The sequence below is a fragment of the Schistocerca piceifrons genome, chromosome 1 (assembly GCF_021461385.2).
Source record: "Schistocerca piceifrons isolate TAMUIC-IGC-003096 chromosome 1, iqSchPice1.1, whole genome shotgun sequence".
Lineage (NCBI taxonomy): Eukaryota > Metazoa > Arthropoda > Insecta > Orthoptera > Acrididae > Schistocerca > Schistocerca piceifrons.
The window spans coordinates 661,409,513-661,427,347 of NC_060138.1; positions in this window are offsets into that span (position 1 = coordinate 661,409,513).

A 17,835-nucleotide genomic window follows, 5' to 3' on the forward strand; every position below is an offset into this window, starting at 1 on the left:
CACCTATAAAGAACCACTCACTGCTAAACTGGAAATAACTATAAAACACAAACACAAATAAAACTATTGAACTTGAACATCTCACAAACGAATTCAAAAACTTGCGAAACAAACACACAAATACTTCGACATGGTAAAAAAATGTGTATACAGTTTGTGAATTGTTGAGACAGCTAGTATGTGAAAGTAAAATGCTAACAAACATGTATTGTTACGTCAGACATCTACAGTGTGAAACACTCACTCACCCATAAGACGCCATAACTATTTGTAACCGACAGATAAGCGTTGCTGAAGCCTTCAGCCGAATACTGCGTTGATGTACCTCTCCGTGTTAGTTTTCTCTGTGTACGTACATTCTGCATCTCGCAAAACAATGTTTGCGTCGCACACTTCCTTCTATTATCAAATCAACTACTCTTTGACGTCACAGGTATGTTCTACAAGCCTATCTCTTCCTACATTTAAAGTGTGCACTAAACCTCTTATCTATAATCATCATCATCATCATCAGCCAATTCAATCATTAAATGATGTGGCCTCTTCGATCCGTGGATTCGTGTAGGCTTTCAGCAGTTTTCTCCAAGTGGGACGGTCTTTGGGAGCTCTCTGCCAGGTGTTACCAGCGACCTTCTTGATGTCTTTGTCCCATCTGTCTGGTGGTCTTCCTCTAGGCCTCCGGTGCTCTGTGCTCTCTCGGACTCCACTCCAGTAGCATCTAACTGCAAATGTGTGTGTATTTCAGCTAACTGAAGATACTCTTATAAACTGAGGTGAAATGCTTACGGAAAACTAGAAACTTAATCCATTCACACAGACGTGGTCACTAATATGGTACTGTATTACTAGTTACAGGTTCTGGAGCTCAGCAACATTAAAGATGATATGTTAATTTTGTCAGTGAAGCAATGAATCCATCGTGTTTTTTACACATCGCATGGTATAGAAAAATGTCTCCTCTGAACTTCTCCGCTACATTTTTATATCAATGATATTGTTCGTTTAATGAATCCAGAACTTTACAAGCGTCATTTTCTTCATAGTTGAGGTCCTCAACAATGTTAGAGTGATTAGTCTTTTGCTTGCATGGTTATTGGCTAAAAGAGGTAAAGAGATGTATGAAAGTTCTAAATTTAGTATTGGTATATTGGATGGCTCTGTTGGCGGCAGTGTTAATGTAAACATAATCCAATGTTAGAATTGTCTGAACTTCATACTCTCGCTAAGTTTAAATACACAAAACAACTGTAGGGTAAAACCAAATCCAATAAAGGACCAGTATCACTATAGTGGTTGGAATTTTTTTAACTAATTAAAAATAAATTATGTTTTTTTTTTCTTTGTGCAGTTTTTATCAGTTGAATGAATATGTAGGTTTAGTTTGTGATGAAAGAAAAATGGTCTCTTCTTTTTCAGTGTCATAACCCGCGTTATTGTGTTTTACAATCTTATACACTTTCCGTACAGCTGTAAGTTATGTATATACTGTTGTGGATTTGTTTCCGTTTTCATTCCGGGTTGCCTGCAAGCAGTTACGGCGTCTCTTAACATACGATAATAATCAAAACAGTAATTATTCTGTAACAGGATGTTGGAAACAGAATAATTTCAACCGTGCATGAATTGTTCAGATATTTACCGTGCAGTAGAGTCAAAACTATCTGTTTAATGACGGATTTTGAATTAGATGTGGCTCAGTGATAAATCACTAGACTTATTCGGGGAGACTGTGATTCGAATCCACGTTCGGTCATATCGAATTAGGCTGTTATTCCCTTAATCCCGTCTGGGCCTAATCCCGTCTGGGCGGCTTCTGTGAGTGTTCCTTGGAAAAAGCCGGAGCCAGTTTCCTTCCCTATCTATTTCCATTTCAGTTTGCGCTCCGTCTGTAATGACATAATCGTCGACGGGACGCCTTCTTCCCTCCGTTTGTGGGAAGCCGTCGGACGAAACGTCGTAAAATCCCGTGAAGTGCCATCAGCATCTGTTTGAGTCACTTTCAGCTCGTATACTGATGCACCTGTTGTACATAAACGCGTCTATCCCTTTATACTTGTAGATTTACGACTCGGTACATCAGCAACAAGCCAATATTCTATCCTAAGAAAGGTATATTTATTTTTATTTATTTATTTATTTAACCTGGCAAGATTAGGGCCATCAGGCCCTCTCTTACATCTAACCACGCATTCTACTTATTTTACTTCATATGTGTTAGCAGGCATGTTAAACTACATCTAGTACAAGTAAAAGTGAAATAAACAATTACAAAGGCACACTTGGAAAAATACATACATATAGAGTTTATATTCGTAGATGATAAGTACTGTTATAATTAGACATTATGAAAGAGACTGGTTTTAGATAGGAGTGCTAGCAGCAGGGAGTATGAGGGATACTGGTGGTAAAGGGAGGAGAAGAATAGAGACATGACGAAACATAATTAAGGAAATACAAAGGAAATAAAAAAGATTGCGTAGCTAAGCTATAACAAGAGTAAAAATGATAACAAAGAAAAGACTGCAGAAGGTAACCTTCAATAACAAAGTCGTACCTTCATTCCTGCGGGTCGTAACTTGCGACAAGACGGATTAACTTTCGCTTTCATCCTGCTACAGTCATGCGTAGGAGACAACTCAATAATTCATTTTAGGTTCTGAGTGAATTTGGTTGGTACCTACGTGTGCAGTCCCAGGGAAGCCAGTAAACCGTGTAGTTTGTAGGTGATTACGGGACCATAAACTGAACAATGGGGTACAGGAGCCCGACAGCTGCAAATTTGCATGTGCCAATTCAGCGGGAACACGTGACGCTCATGCGGTGTGGACAATGGACTCCCCCCTAATTAACGCACCATATCGCTGGGCACATATGTCGGTTGCAGCGGAACACGATTTCCGCGTGGGAAATCGAGCGTCATGCTAAACGTAACAATGTATGCTTCCTAGGTCGCGTTTGAAACTAACAAAAATTATATTCTAAGAATTATTGATTAGTTTTCTGTCGAGTGAATACATCGAATTTTGGCGATCCAGGTAACTGGTAGTGAGTCGTCACTCAAAACTAGGTGCCTTTGGCAGACTGAAGCAGGACTCATGCGTCTTTACTCAGCGATTGTCTGTCAACACACCAGAAATTGCACATCTCCTTCTACTTTTACCAAACCACGAAGATACTCGCTTGTAAACGCTGCTGGAGGAGCGCAGGGAGACAGTGATCTGAGGATCAGCGCATATGTGGCGCACGATTGTGTTCTCAGCAAGATTCACTTCCGCGTACTCTCCTTTGCACTGCGACCGTTAACGTGACCTTCTTTACCGTACTTAGCACTGTGGATTCATTGAACTCGAAGGATATGAAAATCCTGTCTTACTACAATAGAGAGTTAATGCCAACGTAGAAGAAACTGGATGGCGTTTATTAAAACGAAGGAAAAGAAAGAAAGAAAGCCTCGTGTGGCACATTTGCCTGTGAGACACCTAGAGCAAGTTTGGCCGCCTGATTGGAAAGGTTTTCTTTCTTCGAGTACAACGATATCTACTCTTCGCGACGTATTCAGCCTGTGTCTTTAGGGGGCAGACCAGGATTACAATCGATAAATTGACTTTAGACCTTTATTGTACACCCTTAAGATTTTTTTTAAAAAAGTAAGAAACTTGTGTCCAGAGAACTCTACATGACATCGCCGAAAGGCCTTCACGGAATGCAACGGCGGTTGGTGGAATGTATAAACCCCACAATTTTCAACATAGAACGAATTTAAAAAACTGCTTTGAAGGTGATGACACTGTCTAACGTAGTACGTGTGGATATTTAAAAAAAATGGTTTCAAACAAAATGGCGGCACTGTGAAATAAAAGTCAATTTTTATGACAGCAAAATCGTTACCAAAACGTGCACCGAAAACCGAAATTAAAATACGTTTCAAAAATCCTTTATACTACAAGGGAAAAAACGCCGACTCATAAGTTACAAAAAAGATATACTGTAATTGCATGTATATTTCGCTAGTTATAGCTCCCGCCAAGTTGAAAAACGTTGTTTTGAGAAAAACAAGTTTTTAAAGTTACAACTTGTGCTTTTTAATATTGAAAATGAATATAACTTTAATCGGCAATGCCAGCACTGAACAGTAGCCGATATCGAAACAATCTCATTTTAACGAAATTATATAGAGACACTGGCTTTCGGTTGCCAATAGAAGCGCTTTTCCGTGATTGGAATTACTTTTCGAACCTCTTCTATCCGTATAAATACGTTTGTTAGTCATTTTCAAGCACTTGCGTTTTGCTGCATATAAGAAACAAGAGAAATGACAACTTAAGCAGACGTGAGACAAGCACGTTCTTTCTGAAAGTTTAGTATAAACGAATCAAGCTACAGAGAGAGATCTTTTTGAGAATAGAATTTTGGTTGATTCTAATGCCGTCCGTAATATTATCCGAAACTCACGTGACACCTATTCCGTCGGTAAGTAATGTAGTATCATTCGCACATTGGTTCCATTCAAACATTTGGATGTTTCGGACCCCCATGCAATAAATCGCGTTTTTAATATGTTTTAACACATATGGTAAACTACATGTGAATTAATCTTATAAATAGACTATCTGTAGAACATTTTAAGCCAATAAAAAACTAGCCAAAAAAATCATTTTTTAGTCTGGTCTGCAACTTAATTGTAGCTAATGAGTGTAGGTGACTGTAGTGGATGTGTATATAGTGTGGCGTCGTGCTTGTCTAGCTAATGATGACAGAAGAAAAGGGTGAAATCTGGTGCCGATACATAGAACGTTAACACAGTAGTAAAGCACTGGAATCGCATTTAGAGATCATACAGATTTAAGTTTTCTGCGGTTTCCCTAAATCGCTTAAGCGAACTGCTGAGAAGGGTTCTTTGAAAAAGTACATAATCTATTTCCTTTGTCACCCTTCCCGAATCTGACCTTTTGTCTCGTCGCCAATGACTTTACTGTAGACGAAACGTTAAATTCTAATTTTCCTTTCTTCCTTCGAACAGCACCAAAGGGAGCGCTGACCCCAAACAGTGCCACAGGCCGTTACTCCAAGTGTCACTATTTGCTGATGCTGCGATGTAGCCTGTTGCCTATGTTGGCCCGTTCGTGTAGCTTAACACGGAGCGCTAGCTTCCGAGAAGGCAGGTGAGCCAGATCCGGATCGAATTGGTGCAGCGGATTAACGACCATTGGTCTAGTACAACGGGGAGTCTGGGTAATAAATGTTACATATTGCTTTATTGTCAACACTATACATAATAGGAAACAAAATTGCTTTTTTTCTGTCAGTTACAGTCATGAGGATACACACAAATAAGAAAACACAACCAAAACCCTAAAAAATATTTCACTATAGACACTATAGTTTCTTCTCAGTTTCATCATGCATAACACATTGCTTATGAACCAACTGGCCCTCCTCGTAATTGCTGACACTTTTGGATGCGGTTAGGCATACTCCTTACCAAATTGTCCACATCTTGTCACACTCCTCCACAGCAGACTCTATGATACCTTGTAAGGACGATTGCAAACCGCTCGTTTTAGCATGCCTCACGCATTCTCAATGTAGTTGAGATATGGAGAACGTGGAGGCAATTCCATCCGACTGATTCTCTGATCAAGGACTAGGAAGGTGGTTTGCGATGTCGTCCATCCCTCTCCAATACAGTCACCAAATGGAGCGACAATGTGTGCAATGATGTCGTCCCGATACTTCCACTGGTCACCCTTCCTTGTATTGGCATAATGTCACGTCGGCCGTTGTGGCCGACCGGTTCTAGGCGCTTCAGTCTGGAACCGCGAGACCGCTACGGTCGCAGGTTCGAAAACTGCCTCGGGCATGGATATGTGTGAGGTCATTAGGTTAGTTAGGTTTAAGTAGTTCTAAGTTCTAGGGGACTGATGACCTCAGATGTTAAGTACCATAGTGCTCAGAGCCATTTTTGAACCATAATGTCCTGCAACCATACATGATTCCACCACAAAACATAACTGAGCCCCCTTGATGATGGCAGTGGATGATACAGTTAGGGTGTAAGCGTTATCCTCATTGCTTCCACACACTAATATCAGAATTGTCAACGTGGAAACTGATACAGGTCTCATCAGAAAACATTCTTGTGTCCCACTACCGCCCTGTTCACAAAGAGTGATTTCGTGTCCATTCGACAACCGCCCCTCTCCGGACCCCATTTAGAAGAGGAGCCTTGTTGGGTCTTCCGGCAGGTAATCCCTGCTCGTGGAGCCTATTTCACATCTTTTGTGTTGACGCTTGATCGCCTGTAGCTGTTTGGAAATGCCTCTTAGACGTGTAGCATTGTGCTGAGGCTTATACGCAAATATCGGTCCTGCACATTTGCTGTTTTAAATCCGTGCCCACTACTGTGAAGTTCATCAACTGATCCTGTCGCTAGAAACTTATTCCAGATTCTGAAGATAGCACTTTGACTCACAGCGACATTCGCTGCGACATCCACCTGTCTCATTCCCTGCTCAATTATCAACCAAACGGAACCTCCAGAAGCAACACAACTCTCATAATGACACTGAACGCAAGTACTGCAATGTTTACAGATGACATGGTTGCCATAGGCTGCACAAACTGTCCCCTCACGATAGACAAATGGACTATTTCCGATAGAATTAAATTACAAACCAACCAATTTATTGATTTGATAACGTATTTCTGGATCACAGTGTTAAGCATTAAAATATTGGCAATATCCAGCATTTATTTTGAACACTGCATAATAACATACAGAATAATGGTTAACACGGTTTACAGACAGAGCATACGATTTACCCGATTTCGAGTTAACTGACTAGTGTGGCAGACGGGAATGGCATCAACCCACAATCTTAAAAATAACATAAATTTGCCAAAACGTGAAAACAGCGGACCTCGTGCGGCGGGAAAGACGGTAGGAAAGGGATCGTATACTACCTATGTTCTACCGAAGAATGTAGTTTCTGTGTAGAATTATTATTTGACGTCCCCTTTAATAACACTGCTTTAGTTACAAACAATGCAAAATATTACTCTTGCTATTCCAACTGCTGTTGATACTACTACCATCGTCACCACAGCTATTAATACTACTGTCTCTGTCTTCGTCTACCCCGACCACAATTATTTCTACTACTGTTATGATGGACAACTACAGAGAACTATTTACCGCTACCGTGTAACGTGACCACTACTACCAACTGTTCAATAGATATTCCTCACTGTCACTCTGTGGCACCAGGATCGTTCACTGCCGGTCCCATTGGCACTCCGAACACGTTGTGAAAGAACCTGAATTCTTCATCTGTTTCTATGTGGAGAGATCTGCACATATTTCTCCTGTGTTCCCTGACTGCAGGAAGTTCCCCTGGTTCTAGGTCGTGTTGCCGTATCCATTGAGAATCGTCGCAGTATGACGACGTGCGAACCCAGTGTCTTGAGTCCTCTGGATGCGTGGACCAGCACTGCTGTTCCATTCGTACAGTGAAAGCAGGCTCATTCGAAAGATGCTCTCCCAAGCTCCGAGTTGTCGGTTCGACTTCCGTTTTTAGCGTCATCCCAATGTTCCTGTTGGGGAACGAGGATCCATTTTCTTACTTTATACTATAGATCTGAACTTGGTAATAGTTATTCCTTTCCAGCTTTCTTCTGTACTTCAAGGTAAAGCGGACATATTCCCACCATCACTGGACAGTTACGGTGCCAGAAGCACCTGAAAAACTGAGGAGCACTGATCATTGTGCCACGCTTATAGTTCATGCTGATATTACCAGTAGTAGCCTACGAGTGCAGGCTGTCACAGAACAACAATCCGCAATTCCAGTTAAAACAGCCTCATTGCACGATCATACTGTTCGTATGAGATTATAATGACACCTGGCCAACCTTCTAATATTTTTATGTTTTTATGTCTACACCATTTTAAGCTTTTAACTCTACCAGATGATGACAAAAATTATCGAAACTAGTTGCAGCATTATGAAGCTTTTAGGAGCATTTGTAAGGTACGTAACAATGCAAGTGATTTTAAGAAAGCTGTGGAGTACCACCTAAAGAAGATATTACTACTGCTACTTGATATTACTATTTCTACTTGACTTCTCTCTTACCCAGTCATCACATACGAGCTCTGCAGTTGGACCAATAGTCATCACTAACGCCTAAATATCAGAGTACATTTTTTTCTGGTTGCATTGTTAAACTGAATAAGTGCGTCTCTTAACAGGTGGCCTTTCAAGAAGAATATGTAGTTCTGCGTGGTCTAAGAACTTTACTCTTTGTCACCAATCGTGCAGCACTGGATAACGTAGTTATAACCGGCTTCCAAGTTGGTTCTGCAGATAATCCTCAAGTTGATCATGGATTAATCAGAACTTTTTTGGGTCATCAATCTTCTGATTAGTTCTGTGTGTCCCGCCACGACTTCCTCTCCTGTGAAAACCTGTTATCCCTAAGTAGTACTTACATGCGGCATCCTCGACTATTTGTGGATATATTCCAGTATTTGTTTTCCCTCCGTTTTTGTCCCCTCCGGCTCCGTCTAATGCCGTGGAAGACATTCCCTGATGCCTCAACACGCATCCTATCAACTCCTTCCTTCTTCTAGACAGTGCTCTTCAAATACTCCTTTCCTCGCTGATTCTGTGGAGAACCCCTCATTTCTTATCAGTCCAATTAATTTTCAGCGTATTTTTGTAACACCATATCTCAAGCCCTTCGATTCCGTAGTTGTTTTTTTTTTTTTTTCAAATTTCCCACAGTTCCATTCAACTCAATCAGGCTACCAAAAGACAGCTTGCCACCAGATGTTGCCACGTTGTCCTCTCGTTTGAAGTATCCTCCATTCACTTTGCTTTTCTAGGACCAAAATATTGAGATCCGCTTCGATACTGTAGAGTTAGCGCCTGCAGTCCGTTACAAAAAAAAAAAAAAATTCCAGCAACTTAGCGTAGTTGCCTGTAGGACCTAGAGAAGGATTTTTGTCTTCGCCATTTTTTAAAATAATAATTTTTGTTTCTCATATTGTTGATTATATGTTTTGTTCTAAGTTTTTCATGGAAAGAAGGAACGACCGCCAGAGTTAAAATCCCGTCGACAAAGCTTGGTGATATACATTTTCCAGCTGGTACAATACTGCTAATTTGCACGCGGAAGTATGAGATAGTCTGTACATCAGACTGCTGCAGTTCCGTCTAGACGTACTGACTGGTTTCATTTTAGTTGCGCTATATCTTCATTTACTTTCCCGTCCGCCAAGAGACGCTCTAATTGACCACTTAGGTGCATTTTCCAGATTTTATTACGAAGTTCCCTATGTTCGGCATTATCAGGCTTTTAATATCCTCTAAAACAACGTGCTGATTCATGACTAATATGACTACTGCCAATTCTTAATCATACCTTCACCCTCCTTTGTAAAGCACCCAGCGTTGACCGAGAAATTTTCTTTTGGTCTGACAGTTTAAAGGGAATGCCAGAAGCATCACGACATACATGCTGTACCGAAAAGCATCTTCCAGCGATCATCTGTAGCGAGCTCTCGTGAAACTGTTGCTACAGGTTTTCTTAACTTCCCAGTCTCTTTCTTCACAGTGCAGATGATATAATAAAATATTATTGTACCTTCGACCTCTGTTTTTATTCCTTCGAGGCTCACATGAGTCTGTCCAGCTGGCAGTATTGTTTGATGCCTTACTGCTTGTGCTGTGCTTAGACCTTTTGCTTTTTTGCCTGTATTCTCATTGGTGACCACAGGGTAAGTACAGACAAAAGCATTTCTCTGTTATTTCTATGAAATACTGTGGAATGGTTTGGAATTTAATTTAGGTAAAGTCTGGTGATAAGGAACTTCACGTCATCGCCTCTCCCTTCCTTCACCATTTTCTTTTATTATTTTTCGTCAGTCTTTGAAATGGTATGATACGGCCCGCTGCTACTTCTGTGTCACTCTGTTTGTCTCAGGGTATTACGTCAGATACTTGTTTTATATATTCCTTCCCTACAATCTGTGCCCTCTACGGCTTCCTCTAGTACCATGGAAATTATACTCTGAAGTTCAAAGAAATGTCTTATAATTCCTCTGCCTTTTTCTAGCCAATGTTTTCCACATATTTCTCTGCTCGGTGGTTCTGCGGCAGACGCCCTTATTTCTTTTCAGGTCGGTTCACCTAATTTTCAACACCAGATCTCAAGCATTTAGATTCTCTGCTCTGCCTGTCGGCCAAATACAGTGGTGAAAATTTCTTCCACTACAATGCTTCCAGTCGGCTGCCGCAGAAGATCACATTAACAACCACTGCTGAGAAGGTGGATTTTAAATCATAGACGTGATCTATAATCCTTTTTTTTCACGTATTTGAAGATCCTCTATATTATTTTAATCTGTAAGTTTGGAAACTGGAGAAACGAAATTATGCAGCGGTTTAGCTGTTAATCTCAATTTGTAAATTGCGACACTAAAATGGTTTCATGATGAATTTACTGAGTTCATGATTCAAAGCGAAACAGGCGCATGTTATAAAAGTAATGCTCAATACACTCTAGCGCGTTAGATGCAAGCAGGAGGGAATTTAAATTTTGTAAGAAAAGCTTTGGTCCCTCACCACTCAGTAGTTACCTAATTTTTGCTTTCTGTTGTTTCAGGTAAGCCAACATGGGTGTTCAGCAGCATGTCCTTCTACGGCCGACAAACACAAAGGTAGCTCAGCAGTATGAGTTCACAGTAAGCTGTGCCCATTCTACGGACACCATAATTAATCGAAGTAATCTTTTAGGGACTTCGGCCATGATCAGGTAAACCATCCGCCGCCATATCCGCTGGATATACACTTCATTGATAAATTCATCAAGAGTGACAGATCCATTACCACGAGACAGATTATGCAGCACATATTTACGATGAAATCGTCTCTGTAAAGCCTCACTAAACAATTGGAAGACAGAAAAATTTTTTGCGTCATGTTATACACTTTAGAAATTAAATTAGATAAGATAGAACGTGGTTGATTTTCTTCTGCAAAGCAACTTTGTCGATTTCCGTAGTGCTTTCATGGAGTTGTCACGTGTTACGAATCAGTTCAGTCTAGAGAGCGAAAGACTGTCCATAGAACTGAGGCGTTCATGATCTGCACTTAGAAAGAAACCGCGATTTACTCGGTCAAGCAAGATACTGGCGATATTCTTTTTGTACTACAGGTGGATTATGTTCGTAGGCTTTCTCCAACATCGAGTGACATCTGCCAAAGAAGAAGTCGTTCGTCCTGCAAGGTACCTTATAAGGATGCTAGAGCTACACGCAGGTGATTTGGAGTAATTTCACAAAAGCACAAGACCACACGTTTCGTATACAACAGATCAGACGGCTGTCCATATAATACCTTCGTTTCGAAGACTGAAGTTTCTCCTGCATAGGGTCCACTTTCGATGTAACAATCAGTTCATGGCGTGTGTGAAATTATGATAAGAGTTAGACAAACATCCAATCGGATTGCAGAAAAAATATTGCTATAATTTAGTGAAACGTACGGATCACGTACTGTTATTTCTAAATGCTTATAACAGTTTCCACAACGAAACTTTGTCTCGAAACCTGCCAGAAAATCCAAAGAGATTCTGGTCGTATGTGAAGTATGTTAGTGGCAAGAAACAATCAATGCCTTCTCTGCACGATGGCAATGGATTTACTGTCGAAGACAGAGCTGCCAAAGCAGAGTTACTAAACACAGCCTTCCGAAATGCCTTCACAAAAGAAGACGAAGTAAATATTCCAGAATTCGAATCGAGAACAGCCGCCAACATGAATAACGTAGATGTAAAAATCCTCAGAGCAGTGAAGCAACTTAAATCACTTAATAAAAGCAAGTCTTCTGGTCCAGGCTGTATACCAATTAGGTTCCTTTCGGAGTATGCTGATGCATTAGCTCCATACTTTACAATCATACACAACCGTTCGCTCGACGAAAGATCCGCACCCAAAGGCTGGAAAGTTGCACAGGTCACACCAATATTCAAGAAAGGTAGTAGGAGTAATCCACTAAATTATAGGCCCTTATCGTTAACGTCGATATGCAGCAGGAATCTGGAACATATATTGTGTTCAAACATTATGAATTACCTCGAAGAAAACGGTCTATTGACATACAGTCAACATGGGTTTAGAAAACATCGTTCTTGTCAAACGCAACTAGCTCTTTATTCACATGAAGTTTTGAGTGCTATTGACAAGGGATTTCAGATCGATTCCGTATTTGTGGATTTCCGGAAGGCTTTTGACACTGTACTACATAACCGGCTTGTAGTGAAATTGCGTGCTTATGGAATATCGTCGCAGTTATGTGACTGGATTTGCGATTTCCTGTCAGAGAGGTCACAGTCCGTAGTAATTGACGGAAAGTCATCGAGTAAAAGAGAAGTGATTTCTGGCGTTCCCCAAGGTAGTGTTATAGGCCCTTTGCTGCTCCTTATCTATATAAACGATTTTGGAGACAATCTGAGCAGCCGTCTTCGGCTGTTTGCAGATGACGCTGTCGTTTATCGACTGATAAAGTCATCAGAAGTTCAAAATAAATTGCAAAACGATTTAGAAAAAATATCGGAATGGTGCGAAAAGTGGCAGTTGACCCTAAATAACGAAAAGTGTGAGGTCTTCCACATGAGTGTTAAAAGGAACTCGCTAAACTTCGGTTACACGATAAATGAGTCAAATCTAAAAGCCGTAAATTCAACTAAACACCTAGGTATTACAGTTACGAACAACTCAAATTGGAAGGAACACATAGAAAATGTTGTGGGGAACGCTAACCAAAGACTGCGTTTTATTGGCAGGACACTTAGAAAATGTAACAGACCTTCTAAGGAGACTGCCTACACTACGCTTGTACGTGCTCTTTTGGAATACTGCTGTACGGTGCGGGGTCCTTACTAGATAGGACTGACGGAGTACATCGAAAAAGTTCAAAGAACGGCCGCACTTTTTGTATTATTGCGAAATATGGGAGAGAGTATCACAGAAATAATACAGGATTTGGGTTGGACATCATTAAATGAAAGGAGTGTTTCGTTGGGAGGAAATATTCTCACGAAGTTCCAATCACCAACTTTCTCCTTCGAATGCGAAAATATTTTGTTGACACCGACCTACACAGGGAGGAATGATCACCACGATAAAATAAGGGAAATCAGAGCTCGTACGGAAAGATATAGGTGTTCATTCTTTCCGCGCGCTATACGAGATTGGAATTTGAGAGTAATGTGAAGGTGATTCGATGAACCCTCTGCCAGGCACTTAAATGTGATTTGCAGAGTATTCATGTAGATGTAGATGTAAAGTATCGGGGGCAAGTCCTTCCACCTGCAAAATTTCCTGTGTTTAGTGTAAGCCAGTGACGAGTAACAATATGTTACTTTTTGACCGATGTTTTATACAGGGTGAACGCGAACAGCAGCGACAAAATTTCTGAAATTTGCTGTGATATTTTCTGTGTATTTTGGTGTCAGGGTTTAGCAGTCTTTCTGTGATAGTTACAGAGTAATAATGTAATTATGATTATTTTCAGTTTGCTACCCCAATCACTTTCGTTTCTGTGAAAATACCTTCCCTACAGTGAAAATGCCTGTAATATGCAATCATTTTGACACGGAGAGTTCTGGTGTCTCGTAGGCTCCTTTGTAGAGAAGCAGAACTACTGTGATGTGGTTGCCGCCGCTGCGGAAACTGGTCAGTACAGAGTCGTTGTTCTGCTCCTGCATGGCATTCAGCCAAGCCATACACGAGTTGCACATCGTCCGTACTCTTGTGTATCACCGATAGCATGCAACTAACACTGTCAGAAAAACAAATCAGGGACAGAACCTAGCAGCACTGACTGCAAACTTGAGGATGAAGCGTAAAGTAAGCGTTACTGTCGTCTACAGAAAGTACCATGAGTGAACGAAACAAACGAGACACACAGTGGATACCACCGGCCTTTGGATTTTCAAATATTTTCAGTGCAACAAGGATAGAAAGACAAATGGCGGGAAAAAATCAAACAATGCAATTACTGTGCAATGAGCTACGTGACATTACAAGCCCTTTATACCAAAATACCCAGAAAACATTCCTCGTCAACTTCCGAAAATTTAGCGGTGGTGTTCAGGTTGACGCTGCATACACCTCTGTACTGTAAAGCGTCTCTAACTGACAACCAGAAGGCATTTTTCCTCGTGCAACGTAAGCAAGCGTGGAGCACGTTCCTAGCAGACGAATAAATGAATATTCCTTTTGTCTCACTTTTTTTCCGTGAATAGTTAAATTTTTCACTTGTGTTCTAATCATCAGCATCTTACAGCCACAGCTAAACGAACTGTCAGTCAAAACAAACGACAGGCTGCAACTGAACTGCAGCGAGACACGCAGACAGCAGCGAAACACTTGGAGTGCAGTCGTCACACCGCCCACGTTGTTCGACGCTATGGCCTCCATAAACAACACGACTATGCACCACAACGGCTTGACGAAGAGTGTGGATGAAAAAATCTAATAGAGCTGTATTCTGCTGTATACCACTCGAAAAAGGCGGCGTTGCCCAGTTGCTTATTTGTAGCTGTGCGTCCGCGCAGCATCTGTCTTGTGGTTAACGTTTGTGATATCATATCTCCCTGAACTATGCGTCGTACACTCATATAATTTTGTCAGTACATTCAGCGGAATATGTGGATACTATTTATTGCTAGTATAGTCAATAACAACGAAGTAATAAATTCAAACGTCGTGCACGATGCGGCAGTTTTGTTGCGCGTCTCAATGTTTATAACATTATATCTCCTGAAATATGTGTTGTACAATCAAATAATACTGTAAGTACATTCGCTTGCATGTGTCGATATTTTCTGCGACATTTATTGCGAATAGAGTTAGTAACAAACATGTAATAAATTTAAACGTCATGCATGATGTAGCAGTTTCTCACGCATCGCATTGTTTATGACGTAATATCTTCTGAACTATGTGTCGCAGAATGATATAATTTCGTATTTAGATTCAGTGGTACATGTGAAGTCTGTCGGAAAAACGAGTCACTAATGCAGTTAATAATAAAGAAGTAACAAATTATAACGTCATGCCACAGGCGGTACTTTTACTGCATTAACAGCGGAAAAGTAGTATCTGACAAAACTTTTTTCCTTTCCTCATTTTGTAGGGATTGGCAACAAGAAACAATTTCGTAAAGATTTGAAATTATGTGGAAAATCTGTTGTAAGTCTTTGAGTGCTGTCATTCTCAAAAAGTGGATACCTGTGGTCTGGAAACGCACGCTTCGCGGGCTAAGCTTATCTCTCTCTTCCCTCCCCCCCCCCCTCCTCCTTTTATAGGTAGGCTGCACACAGATTGTCGCCTGATGGTAAGGTATATGTGTACCAAGTTTGGTTGAAATCTTTCTACCGGTTTAGAAGGAGATGTGGAACGCGCGCACACACAGATACACACACACACACACACACACACACACACACACACACACACACGTAATTACATACATCCATTTTTATGTATGAGTTATGAAATGCGACGTTTCAAATCTGGAGAGAGTGTGGCGTAAAGCAAATCCACGTTTGTACGCCAACGCTTCCGAGGCTTCATGAATGACGTCATCAGCTGCCGCGGACGTACGGAATTCCCCGTTACTCGAAATAGCAATCTGACGGCTCGACTGTGTCTTGATGAGTAAGGTGATGAGCAGTACTGATTGAGCCTCGGTAGTGTCCACACACACTGTTAAAAAATGGAGGCCACTTCACCTGTTTCAGAGTTCATATAATGGTGCAGAAACTGTCCGTTCATTCGGGTCAAACACTCTCCTTCGTTGAAAATATTTGAAATTCCTATACTTGCCGAAAACTTGACACAAACCACACAACTGCTTCGTCCTTGATTACCAACTTTCGTTCTCTGATGCACTTATAAAAGCACATTCCCCCAACTTTACACATTTGGTAACTGTATCAAATAAGACCTGGAAGACGGTAGCACTTATTGAACCTTCTGCTAGTAACCACCCGACGGCGCTAGTAACAAATTTTAGTTATGATTGGTATCCCTCCATTTTATGTTGTTGCTATTAAGTGCTAGCTTCGCAAGTGTGACTTCTTCACATATCTGCAGTAACATGCAAGTAGTCTGGTATGTGTTATACAACCTTGGAAATCACGTTTACTCGTCTTTAAAACTGTGTAATTAAATTTTCAAAATTGTTAGTGGTATCGAAGTAGTCAAAACCTGAACGAGGGAAAGTAGGAGGTCTATAACAACAACCCGGAGGGCCTGTCCTGTGCCTGCCTGAGAGCAATGACATCAGCTAAATGAAAGAAACAGGAGTTTTTCCTTTGAATCCTCAAACGATTCGCAAATGTGCATTTACACTTTCAGTTTTAACGAATCAACCTATTGAAGCAAATTTCATCCTTAATGCATACGACCTTTCATTTGGCAATGCAGCAACTGGCAGTGCTCATGATGTTATTGATCTAACGTCAATGAATCCTTCGATAAGTAACATTCAGGAAACGACGTCAAAGAATAATGACGGAGAAACATCCACACTACCTAGTGCATCCATTAAAATTTTTCGAAATCTTTTATCCACAGCAAAACTATATTAAAAAATAGCACCATGTAGCAAGACTATAAAAACCAAGGGAAAAATTATTTCGAAGTTTTTGCTTGCAGGGAATGGAACAAAGAGACTGCAAACTATGTAGGACCTAGTGATACCTACAAGAGGAAAGACGCAAAAGTATCATAGCATTCCAAGATCTATCGAAAAGATCGTATTTTGTATATACGGCTGCGCATGATGTGCAAGGAATATATTGATAAAGAATGTGTGGGTCTACGTTGCAAGGGCGTTGAACCTTTTATTAGCCCTGATTGGGAGTATTCCTTCTGATGTGACGACTGAACTTTTCACTACCAGTTTAACTAGATTTTCATACTTCATTTTACATGCATTCTGCTTCCTTAAATTTTTCTGCTTGTAAATCTCAACAGACCTTTTTTTTATTCATGTGCACAGCAACTGTTGCACTAAAATGAGTCATTTGTAATACAATTACGTTGTTGTAACAATTAACAACTTTGTTAGCAATATTTATCAGACGGTGCCTTTTTTTCTACTTCTTTAATGGCATTAGCTCCAGTATACTCACTGGGCCTTATTTAGAAATCATGGTTTTAATAAGGCCCTCTTGACTAACTCTTCCGTATTTGCACAAAGTAAAATTTATGAAATTTTTAATTTCTCCTTTTTCCGTCTAACAGAGAAATGATTTGACTATCCAGTAAAGTAGATAAATGAATGTCCAAATTAAAAATAACTATGCTTCTGAACTTTAAGTGGGCCTTAATTTATACGCCAGACGGGGTGGCCGAGCAGTTCTAGGCGCTACAGTCTGGAACCACGCGACAGCTACGGTCGCAAGTTCGAATCCTGCCTCGGGCATGAATGTGTGTGACGTCCTTAGGTTAGTTACGTTTAAGTAGATCTAAGTTCTAGGGGACTGATGACCTCAGAAGTTGAGTCCCATAGTGCTCAGAACCATTTGAACCAATAATTTATACACCTACCTTAAATATTCTCCTTATTCCACTGTGATGTAACTTTAACCACCTCCCCCTCGCTGACAATTAAATCACTCAAAGATCTACCCATGATTCGAGCTGCAACAGAATACTAATATTATTTTCCATTCTCCCCTCTCCTTCGGTTTCCAAGAGCTTGGTTTTGGGTCGCCTTTCCCATCTTTTTCATTCCTTTCTAAAACCCTCTCCTT